Source organism: Lissotriton vulgaris, chromosome 7 (genome assembly GCF_964263255.1).
Source record: "Lissotriton vulgaris chromosome 7, aLisVul1.2, whole genome shotgun sequence".
Taxonomy (NCBI): domain Eukaryota; kingdom Metazoa; phylum Chordata; class Amphibia; order Caudata; family Salamandridae; genus Lissotriton; species Lissotriton vulgaris.
This window is the reverse complement of record NC_141695.1, coordinates 1,508,668,786-1,508,681,024: the sequence shown is the minus strand read 5'-3', so window position 1 is coordinate 1,508,681,024 and position 12,239 is coordinate 1,508,668,786. Positions and strand designations below refer to the sequence as shown.

Sequence of the window (12,239 nt, the reverse complement as noted above, 5' to 3'; positions counted from 1 at the left end):
AGTTTTGATGAGGAAGCAATAGACAAGGCTTTGAGGACCACTCCGTCACTCTCAGGGGTAGGAGCTTCCGCTGACTCAAGTAGTGCGAATGAAGACTGGACAACGCTTACTACCCTGAAAAAAGAATGGCTCCGGATTACCATCCACGGGGCCATGATGACCGAATATCTAAGAGCCAAGATTGCCCCACAGGGTTTAATTGTTAACATTGTACCGTGACTTTTTCTCGAAGACGGCCAATTTAAGGTAGATTGGTGTCAAGTATCATGGAAGTGCACCAAAGATCTCCTCTTCCTGATTACACAAACAGCGAAAAGACTGGATGATGCACTTATGGTTAAAATCACAGCCATCGAGGTGGCTATCAGGGGAACAATGAACAAAACCCCATTTTCAACTAAATTAGCTGAAATTAACCAGGAGATTGCAGAGAACCAGGAATTCCTGCTTAAACAAAAGATGATTAAACTCCAGAAAGACGTAGCTAAGTTCGACAAGGAGAAAGTCTACCCCTACCTTAAGGATGGGTATTCAAACAGCAGAAATAGCTACTCCTCTGACGAGAGCACAGATAATGGAAGCCGGAGGGGATCCTCCGGTAGTGACTCTAGCGGCAGCTATCCAGTCAAAAATAACCGTAACCAACGCCGTGGCAATTGGAACCAACCGTACAACAATGGACCCATGTTCCATGGTCCACCACAAATGATGCAACCCTGGCATTACCCATTCTACCAACAGGGACCTCCACAATTCTACCCCTTGAACCCCCCTTTTCAGGACAGAGGTTGGGGCAGGGGAAGAGGGCGCAAGCGAGGGCCACAAAAGGCAAGACCAAGCAGCCACATCATCATCAGTGGAAACCAGGAGCACGACTCGGGGCAGAAAAGTTTAATTGTAACTCTCTCCGAGAGGACACTCACCTCCACAGAGACCGATATTCTTGAGAAAGGGCTTGGCTACGTGCCCACCCCTACACCAGACAGCTTTAAAGAAATGGCTGAGGTGAGACAATTGTTCAGGAAGGTCCGTCTCCGTTCCTTCTTCCAAGACAGATCAGACATAGAAAGAACAGACACCGGCTTACGAAACCCCTCCTCCTTCACTCCAACAGACAGCATGGCTCCACCGGCAGTGTTGGCATTTGAGGGGGCTGTCCTTAAGAGCCTTGAAAATAGACCCATGACACGGTGCTTCAACAACCTGAGCACGATGGAAAGACAAGCTGTTCAATCACTAGCAAATGACACCTCGATTGTCATCAAACAGGCAGACAAGGGTGGTGCCACTGTTATTCAGAATAGCAAAGACTACGATGCAGAGTGCAAACGCCAATTGGCTAATAACTCTCATTACCACCCGCTTACTGTAGACCCTACAAAAAGACTGACTACAACCATTACCAGTCTCATTCTAGAGGCCGAAACCAATGAATGGATCACAAAGAATGAGGCAGGCTTTCTACTTACTACCGAACCAGTAACACCCTATTTTTACACCCTCCCCAAAATTCATAAGGGTGTGACACCGGTCCCGGGGAAACCCATTGTCTCTGGAATAGGTTCTTTACTTGAACCCCTTTCCAAATTTTGTGATTCCTTTCTACAACCATTGGTCAAGAAAATCCCTTCATTCCTTCAAGGTACCAGGGATGTACTCCGCCTTCTAGAAAATATTGAAGGAAGAAAAGGAATTGACCTGCTGCTAACACTGGACGTGGAAGCACTCTATACAAATATTCCACAACAGGCAACACTTGAAGCTGTAGAGGCCGCTCTTCAACAAGAAGAGTGGTCTTCCCCAACACCAATCTCTTTCATTATGGCATGCGCTACCATAGCTCTCACTGAGAACTTTTTTCAATATGGTACACAATTATACCATCAAATCCAGGGAACTTCAATGGGTTCAACCTTTGCTCCCAGTCTGGCCTGTATTTACATGGCTACATTTGAGGAGAGAGCAATCAGAAATCCACAGAACCCATTTCTGAACAACATAACACTCTGGCGTCGCTTCATTGACGACATCCTCATTTTTTGGAAGGGAGACCGTTTGTCATGTGAAACCTTCTGCACCTGGATCAATAAACAAAATCCTTACCTTAAATTCACAGGGACTATCTCTGAGACGTCAATCCCCTTTCTAGATCTGAAGATCAATTTGGAGGTAGACAGTCTGAACACCACACTCTATCGTAAAAATACAGATAGAAACAGTCTGCTTCCATACGAAAGTCACCATCCAAAAGCACTGAGGGATAATCTCCCTTTTGGACAGTTTCTCAGAATTTGCAGGAACTGTTCTACCTATGCTGATTTCAAACAGGAAGCTACTGTCCTCCAACATAAACTGCAAGACAGGGGTTATCCTACCAGATTAATCAGAAACTCTTACAAAAGGGCAGCTAATAATCCAAGGGAAGCCTTACTGGAGACTAGAGTGAAAGAACCCGAAGATGTGATCACTTGTGTTACTACATTCACTAAGAACTCATCCTTTATAAAGAAAACTATCAATAAACATTGGGGCATTATCAACTCTGGTGGTCTGAATTTTCCACACCCAAGATTCGCGTTTAAACGCACCCCTAATTTAAAGGATGCTCTGGTCCACACTAGACCAAAGAGAATGAACACAAATAATCAGAGTACACTATGGGACCTCCCACCAGTACAGGGTCACTTTCCTTGTGGGGGGGGGGGGGGGGGGGGTGCAGTGTGCCCACAGACCAGTATGACTAAAGAGATCCAACTGACCAATTCATTTATCTGGCAGCTACGCAGACATACTAATTGCAACAGCACCAAATGCATTTACCTTCTCACATGTCCCTGTGACCAGCACTATATAGGAATGACGATGAGACAAGTGAAACTGCGCATCCAAGAGCATAAAAGCAATATAAGATGCCTTAAAACACACACCAAACTGTACCAACACTATAATCAAAAGGGTCACACAGCTGACAGCATCCGCTGGTTGGTTCTTGAAAGTCACCCTGGCATCACAATACAGGGTCTGTTCAGGATTGAACAGAGGTGGGTACATCGCCTGAGACTTGACATAGTGGGCCTCAACGATTCCGTACCCTGGGCCTCCTTTCGATATTAGACCATTGGAGTGACCGTCTTTTTACTGACATGATACCCCTGGTCCCAATTCTTTACTGAGAATCCCCCGTAACGTATGATAAGACGATCTGAATGTTCCAGAATGGGCTTTGCCCTATTCTTCACGCTTTTTCTTTACATACGGTATTAATATGACCAAACTAAACAAATTGTTTAGTAATGGACATTCTGACAGTTTTTAACTTACCCTGTTAAACCCCATGAATATCTTCACATCAGCCCGCTGTATCCCCCCGGGCATATTTTTACCTCCAACAGGGCCGACGGCTAAACCATTCTTTTTGCAGTCTGTAAAATCAAACCGTTATCAGCCCCCCAATGCGCATGCGCGGATACTGACCGCGTAACCACGCCCCCCGCCAGACTCGTGGGATTATGGCGGCACAGGGTACAAGAACTCCTCGCTTCCCGCGACTTCTTCACCAGTCGCTCCAGATCCCTTCCGGATTACGCGTGGGGGTAGGTTTGCAGGCAGAGACCGCACACCGCCTGGGTAAGTGTCATCGGATCTGCGTCTGGTCCCTTCGGGTTCTGTACCACGATACCGGTCGAGGCCAGTGATGCCTTTACGCGCTGGGGTCCCCTGTGCTTACTGTTACCACTTAACTGGGGGCATTACAGCTTTAACAGGATTCTGAGGTCTCATCGACGTTGCTTGTTAGTGCGATACTCGCTGGCGGACAGGCATGGGTGCAGTCTCTCCTCGGGTCCTCATACTCTCAGTTTCTACTGGCGGTGTGGGACGCGGGGATCTTGATGATGCCCTTTGCTTTGCCCTGGCAGTCATCGCCGGAACAGTAGCGGCTGCCCCCCTTGAATCTATTCGAGCGGGCTGATTTTGCCACAGCTGGTGGTCTACGGTGTGTACAAGCAGACACCTGTTGTGTTGTGGGGTGACCTGTCCCGGTTGCTAGTGGTCTTTACCATGATCTGTTACCGGTACACGTTTGAGGATATAAATTGTCCTGTCCCCTTCCCCCCTTCTTCTCTTAGGTCCCTGACTCTTCTGTGCAGGTCCCACAGAGCAGACTGTGAAGCACCTTAGGGATTCGCTTAGGGTAAGCGTTCCTTGTCCATCTTCCTTCGAGTAGGCTCCTCCTGAGCCTTTTTAATGTTTTCTACAAGTGTGTATATATTGTTGTGTGTAGAAGTGTGCACCTAATCTACTTAGGAGGGTTATCCTGACATTCCTCCTGTTTATTCCCTTCTTTTTAGGTTGCATTACTCAAGGCAGGACCAGTTGGCCTGTCCCACTACAGACCTTAAGACCCAAGGTTGTATAAAGTTTTTAAATTCACTGTGTAGTCCGAGCACTAAGGTCCAGAGGAATTGCTAGATTAGCAAGAAACATGTCGACCTAAACTGAGGGTTGCAGATATCTTCGCCGCATATATTCGTGGCGTCTATCTCCCCTCCCACCATTTTATTCAAGGGAGTTAGCCACATCAATAAAGTTCCTTCTGGACTAACCCACCTTTTTTAAGTAATCACCACTTATTCACGACTACACATTCACCTGCCCTCTCACACGCATGCACCATATGGTTGGAACAAAAGATCTCCGTTAAAGAGCCCCTTTGCGGGTGCCCGTCGGACATTGCAGCGCCAGTCTGACGAGGAGCAGGACCCATATGATGAAGCATGACACCTAGCTTGCTGGGTGTGTGAGGGTTCTAGTTCCCAAGAGGGAATTCCCCCCCCTCCTTCCCTCTTGGTCTTTTCCTTCTACACCACACACTACCCTTTCCACCTAGTCCTTCCGGGGAACTTTGTGTACCTTCTTTGCTGCTAGTGATTTGGACACACACACTGGACCCCGTTAAAAATTGTCCACCTAGGTTCCACTCCTTGTTAAAATGTTTTATAGTTTATTCCATTCTACAGTGTGTCAATTTGCACTTCTCAAAAACTATTGGAGGTCATTCTATGAATGCTCTGCACTCTGAGTCTGGAACCACATGGAAGCACCTAAGATGCTGAACATTCATTTCAGTATGATGACGAAACCAGTACTATTTTGTTCCATGTTGGCTTGTCATGAGAATCATGAGGTTGTATTCAAGAATTTCATCTTTGTGGAGCACTTTTCCCACAAATTCTCTGGGAGTAATATTGAGAAATCATGCTGCTGTTCTGTTTGTAGCACACAATAGCCAGTTCACTTCCAAACAGGAGACAAAAAAGGTATTGTATTTTCTGTGTGAAACAAGGATCTTCAGAGTATAGTTTTGTTGATCGATGCACTGCTGCAAGAACGTGTTCAGTACACTTACTGTAACAACTTTCACTTTAAAGGGAAACAGTGAGCTGCTAAGCTCCCACCTAGCCCATACACTGATCATTTTATCCTTTGACATATTTGATATACATTTAAAGAATCTATATATCTGAATATAAAGGATAAATAGTGTAGCGTTTGTAGATATCTTCTGCGTTGGCAGAATCTTTCTTTTCATATTAGCCACGGTGTTCAGATTGCTTAACTTGTGCACCAGCGAACAACTAATGATCATCAACATCTATGTCTTTCTAGTATGTGTTTTCTACCGACAAGTTGCCTTTTTTTAAAGTGTTAAATCATTTACTGAAATAAGAAGTGATTTATCAATTTGGCGATCCACACCAGAAGTTTCAGTGTTTTCTTTTAGAACCAATAGAACAAGCATCAACCCTTTCTGTAGTTTTGTTTGTGACAAGTTAGTACTCTTAGGCTTAGAGCATACCATTGCCTCAAAAAGAATTTACAGCTTGAATGATTGCGTTGTACACAATCAATGAATTGCTCCAGTTCAGCAGGAATAGTAGACATTTTTAAATGATTGTGAATGCTTGAGCAGATATTTCATAATTTTTGCAGAAGACTTTCCAATCTGAAAAATGATATTGATCTACAGCTGGCAAGTTCAGGGCCATTGTGAACCACTGTGGATTACCTTCAGTTTTAAACTGGATATCTGCTTTTTGGTTCATGCCTTGAAATTTTGCGATGACAGCAACCATCTCCTTTAGTTGATGTGTAATCTAAACTGGCTGTGAATACAGCACTTTCTTGTTTGAATGAGTTTTCTTTCAGATTTTAATGCTCGTTTTTGAACAAGAACTCAGGTACAGTGAAAAACACTTAAATATTGTTCATTTTACAGTATCCTCCTCTGCAGTATAGTTCAAGGAATGCACATTATGTAGCAGACAAAGCTCAAATTGAAGAATAGTGATCCAGGAAGATGCAGTCACAATTGACATTTGGAACATCATAGGCCATAATCCAGCGCTCCTATTGAAAAACTGTCTCACAAACGCTACCTATTACCTCAATACTCACCATTAATCATGAAACACTTAAACAGGCCCATAACATCAATGAGACAATTTTTGAGCAACTGAATCATGTGGTCTGATTAATAAATTCTCTCACCAATTATTTACACTATTATGTACAACTGCAGTTTATTATCTTTTACCATGGATTTAAACATTTGTCATTTGTTAAATCAAACCACATAAGGCGATTGGATCAACTGATAGTAACTAGACCATGAATAAACAAGACCAGCTTGTCTTTTCGAATCTAATTTTTATTTACTTACTTCTTCATAAAGAAAAAGCATTTACGTTTTAGAATCTTTATTTCGTAAGCAAATAAGAAAACAGCATTTATTAGGAAATGAATTAATAAACTGACATTATTCAAGCAAGTTCAGAATCATGAAATATTAGCAAATCACAGTTTCCATACCCTAATTCTATTTCCCTGTCTATTTCTCGCTTCACCTGAAAAGGAAAATATCATTTAAAGTCTGCTGTCCTTACGTGCGCCAACAGTCCAACAGCACGTCATTCAGGAATCGGGAAACAAGCCTTTTCCCCTGACCCAAGTGTCAGGTTTTATACCTTTTTCTCTAGCTAAACTTTCTACATTTCACATTCCTTCAATGAAATCCAGGCTTCCCGTTCCTCTGGCCTAGCAACCAGGGAAGTTCTATTCCATCCACCCTGTCATCCACCCGGTCACCTCGATCAGTGAATTCTTTTCATATTCCCTTGAGGCATGCTTTAAAGTCTGTTGTAAGGGGACTGATCTCTGACAGAATTCCCTTGAAGAAGCGGTCCATGTACACTTGCATGATGGGGGTGGAAGCAGAGGCTTCCTGTGTACCTTGTGCTGAATCCAAAGGGCCGCCATTCCCACAGATTCCTGCCCCTCGAGAGTCTGGACCCCTCTCCCAATAGGGCCAGGTGTGTTTCCTTTGTTTCACAGCTTTGTGCCATGGCTTCCTTTTGGCTGTGTGGGTTTCAGCCCTGATGTCATGCCCCATATCTTACTCGCTGGCTACGGTATGTTGCTTACAATCCCCGGCTGCGGTGGGCAACCAGTTTGCTCAGCAGGGGCCCAGTGGAGACCAGGCTCTTTAAACTAGAGCCTCATAAGGCTGCTGGCTCCAGTTGTAAGGATGGCAATCCAGTTTCAAGTAAAGTATCCTTTATTTGGCAGACAAGCAGGAACATCTCACAGATCCAACATCTCTCCCTCAACTGACTGTCAGCCATCATCATTCTGGAACCCTGCTGTAGAGCATCATCCAGTTACCATGGAGCTGGATAGATGCACTGCAGCTAGGATACCACATCTTCCCTCTTTATAATCAACAATAAATAAAACAAGAATAAAGAATATAAATTATTGCAATAATAAAGAATATAAATAACAAATTGTACAAGCAATAACTATAATGTAATAACAAATGTGCAGCATCAGTAATGTAAGAAGGCACTATAATGTAATAATAAAAGTGCAACATCTGTAATGTAAGGAGGAGAGGACAACATTCCCTCTTACCAAAAGAATAATAGAAAAAACTTTACATTACATAACTTCTGGCCATGATTATTCTCAATAGGAGCAAGCCAATGAATTCTTAAATCTTCCCACGGATATTCAGGAATACGCCTAAGACCTAGGGTAGGTTTGAAAACTTGTTGAGTTTTATCAGAATTGGCACAGATGGAACATTGTTGGATGAATCTTTCAATATCCCTGTCTAACCCAGGTCACCAATAAGATAGTTTAACTCTTGATTTAACTATGGTTATACCTAAGTGGCCTTCATGATTAATAGATAGGATTTTGGAGCGCAAGCTCACAGGTACGATTACTCTGTCTCCTCTGCACAGATGATTGCAATCATCAATACAGAGTTCGTCTTTAATTTCCCAAAATGGCTTCAAATTGTCTTGTAAATCAGACTTACTGGGCCACCCTTGAGTGACATGTCTAGAAACGCTGTTTAAAATGTCTTTAATACATTCTCCTTCCCATTCTTTTTTAGAAACAGCCTTTAGCATATGCTCATTAACTTCATGTAAAATGGCAACCTTGTAATTCTCTTACATAATATAAGAATCTTTCCCGGCAAGGTAGTGGAGACCTGCTGAGATAGTCAGCAATCTGGTTCCTTTTACCGGGTAGATATTTAACATCATAAGAATAACCTAACAATTTAAGGCTCATTCTGGCTGACCTTGGCGTGGCTTTTAACAAGCCTTCTGATGTCAGTATTTTAAGCAAAGGTTTGTGGTCTGCGCGCAAGGTAAATCTAGTGCCCCAAACAAATTGCCTAAACTTCCCAATAGCCCAAACAGTGGGCAGCGGTTCCTTCTCTATTACGGAAAATTTTTCTTCAAGAGAAGTTGGGGAACGGGAAGCAAATGCAATTGTTACATCTGATCCATTGTCACTAAACTGAGATAGGACGACACCTAATCCTTTCCCACTAGCATCTGTGATGATGATACTGTGGGCTCTGCAATCAAAATCATGTAAAGGCAGGGCCGAAACAAGATCCCTTCTTATACTGTGAAAATCTCCCTGTAGAACATCATTCCAGTGAAAATCTTGTTTGACTTTAAGGAGTTGCCTGAGATTGAAGGTTTTACTGGCAACGTTTTTTATAAACTTTGAATAAAACTCTACTATGCCTAAAAAAGACCTTAGGTCATCTTTAGATTTCGGAACAGGAGCATTCTCAATAGCACACATTAGTTTCTTTTTTGGAGAAATACCAGAGCTGCTTACTTCATGACCCAAATAGGTTAAAGAATTCATGCCCAATTTACTTTTTTTTAGTTCATCTGTTTTACTTCAAGCACACTTAGCACATTAAAAAGTCTTTCATCATGCTCTTCTCTGACTTTGCCCATAATAAGAATATTCTCCTGGAAATAGGTAACTCCTTTGACATTATTAAATTATCTATGCATTAGTCGTTGAAAGACTGCTGCCGCTGAAGCCAGTCCAAACGGCATCCTGACAAACTGATAACATCCGAAAGGAGTGATAAAGGCAGTTAGGCTTCTGCTGGAGTCATGTAATGAAATCTGGCGGTAAGACGATGTCAAGTCAATTGTCGAAAACCATTTTATTCCACTAGTTTGCGACAAAAGTTCATCAATCCTGGGTAGAGGAAACTTGTCAATCAAAATGTTCTTGTTAAGGTCTCTCAAGTCCATACAGAAGCGGAGGCGGCCTTCCGATTTCCTTGCGACGACCAATGAGGCCAACCACTCAGCACTCAGCTAAATGACACCTTTCTTTCCCAAAATATATAATCCCTTCATTACATCATCTTTTACACTTAATGGAATATTTCTAGCTTCGTGGCAAACAGGATGGGCATCCTCCTTAAGTCCAATTTTGTGTGAAAAACTATTCAATTGCCAACTTCTCCTGAAAAAACTTTAGGGAATTGTTTTACAATTTTATCTAAAAATTCCTTATCCCCTTCATCTAGTATCCTAACTTGGCTGTCATTTTTGGCATTTAAAATAATACCCAAAGCACCTTGGTCAACCCAGCCTAGGACTGAAGGTCCAACCTCTGCAACATACATTTTTCCCAAACACTTTCTACCTTTAAATTCGAAGATTTCTTCCACGAACCAGACCATAGGAATCCTTTCACCAGTAAAGGTAAAAGGTTGATAATCAGGAGGTAATACATCCTTATTAAAAGTGTCAGCAAACAACTTATTCCATACATCACGTTTGATGATAGTGTAAGGAGAGCCAGAATCTGGTACTATGTTAATCAGAGCACCTCCTATATTTATGTCACATCTGGGCTTTTTTTAGATTTAGAATTGACATTTGACACTGTGTCTTCAGAGTCACAGTAATCAATAATACAAAGAATACCATCATCACTAGATGAATCAGAATTATTGACGGTTGTCTCATCAGTCTCATCAATACACTTGAATGTTTTCTTTTCTTTGTTTAATTTTATTTTGCCAGCTTTGGTAAAATGACCAACCTTATTGCAATGATTGAATTTAGATTTTAAGGCAGGACACTTTGCATTGTTGGCATAATGCCCACTGTAACCACATCTGTAACAATTAGGAATCTTATCAATTTTAGTCATAGAAGAAACACCAACATTCCTCTTGTTGGTAAATGAAGAAATTCTATCACTTTTTTATACTGACCTTGAGATACCTTATTAGCAGTTAAACCTTCCTCTTTGTCTTTTTCTTTAAGAGCAACCTTAGCACACCTTTTAGATAATTCCGCCTTTCTTATACTTGCAAACATTTCGTTAAGGGGAGCATCACCACAGTTCCATAATTTTTCTTGGATGGAAGAATTATTAGAGTGCATGACCAATTGGTCTCTGATTAAACTATCATAAAGCGTACCAAATTCACAATTAATGGCTAATTTTTTTAAGGAAGAGACATAATCTTCCACGGACTCAGATTTACCTTGCTTCCTATTGAAAAACTCATACCTGCTAATTCCTACGCAAACAGGTGGATGGTAATGAGCATCTAAATCATCAAGTGCATCAAGGAAAACCTTCTCAGAATCGGCTGGTCTTACTTTTGTCTCCATTTGGTTAAATACTCTATTACCTTCAGGACTCAGACCATGTAGAAGCTTTTTTTTTTCCTAGACTGAGAAAATGCTTCATCCTGTTCTTCCTCCAATGCCTCAATATAATTTAGGAAGTAGACTTTCTAGTCTGACCACTTGATTAGTGGTTCACCTGGACGTGGCAAAAAAGTAACAGGAGTATTCAACTCTCCTTGTGAAGCCATTGCAAATAATAATAAAGTATAAAATAAGAATAAGGCAAGCAAAACAATTATCAATACACAATATTAAAAGTGTAGTAATAAATAAACATAAGGTGTGTAAACAGTTCCACATTCAATGTATTCACAAATGTGTGAAGAAGGAAACAATAAATACTGGATATCACTGAAGAAGGATGTGCTGAAATAGCTATGGTGTGCACATCACTGTGTCAATAAAGCTCAAGGGTTGTGAAGTACAGTGAAAGTCACAACAGAATGAGTAGTAACAATTAAGATGTCCAGAAATCACTATGGTGTGCACATCATCATGTCAAGAAAGCTCAAAACTTAGGAAGTACAGTGAGAACCACTTCAGAATGGACAGTATAAATATAATGGAACTAATATACCGTAAAAAAAAAATGTGATGTGCACATCCCCGTATCAAAACGAACGAAACTTGTGATATGCGGTGTGCATATCACCGTCGAATGAAGTGCAATGGATATATTAAGTAATTAAAGTACTTTGGGATTGTGTTCAAACGATGTATTCCGATGGAAGGATAAAGATATGTAAAATTTGAAGATCCAAACGATGTATTCCGATGGAAGGATAAAGATATGTGAAATTTGAAGATCCAAAATGGCCGTCACGCACGCCACGTCGTGTACGTGACCTCTCGTGATGATGTGATCACCGCTCGAATGATGCGGTCAAGGGCCGTTAAAGTCGTTGGGGCAACCGTAACACGATCTCCACAATCAGGTACATGTAAGTCTAAATCACGAGTTGGCACTGCACATAAGGGTAGTGAATACTCGACAATATATTTACGATCAGCACCACACTTAGCACAGGATAAGTTTGCTAAATTCGGAGCAGTGCAAACGTTCTGGTAACTGCAACATCCTCCAATGTAATTTATAAGAAAGCAGTTGAAGACAAATACACGAAGTGTAAACTGGTCTTTAAGAGTCTAAAAGGGTTTCTACTTACAGTGAGGCAGATGAAAGTTCAAGGCACTGCC

At 41.7% G+C, this 12,239-nt stretch overlaps 1 protein-coding gene across 2 annotated transcripts in view; it reads left to right on the top strand.

The window, feature by feature from the left end:
* GSS (glutathione synthetase) overlaps nt 1-12,239 on the top strand; it is a 673,748-nt gene that overhangs the window by 160,825 nt on the left and 500,684 nt on the right. The gene's annotated exons all lie outside the window — the stretch shown is intronic.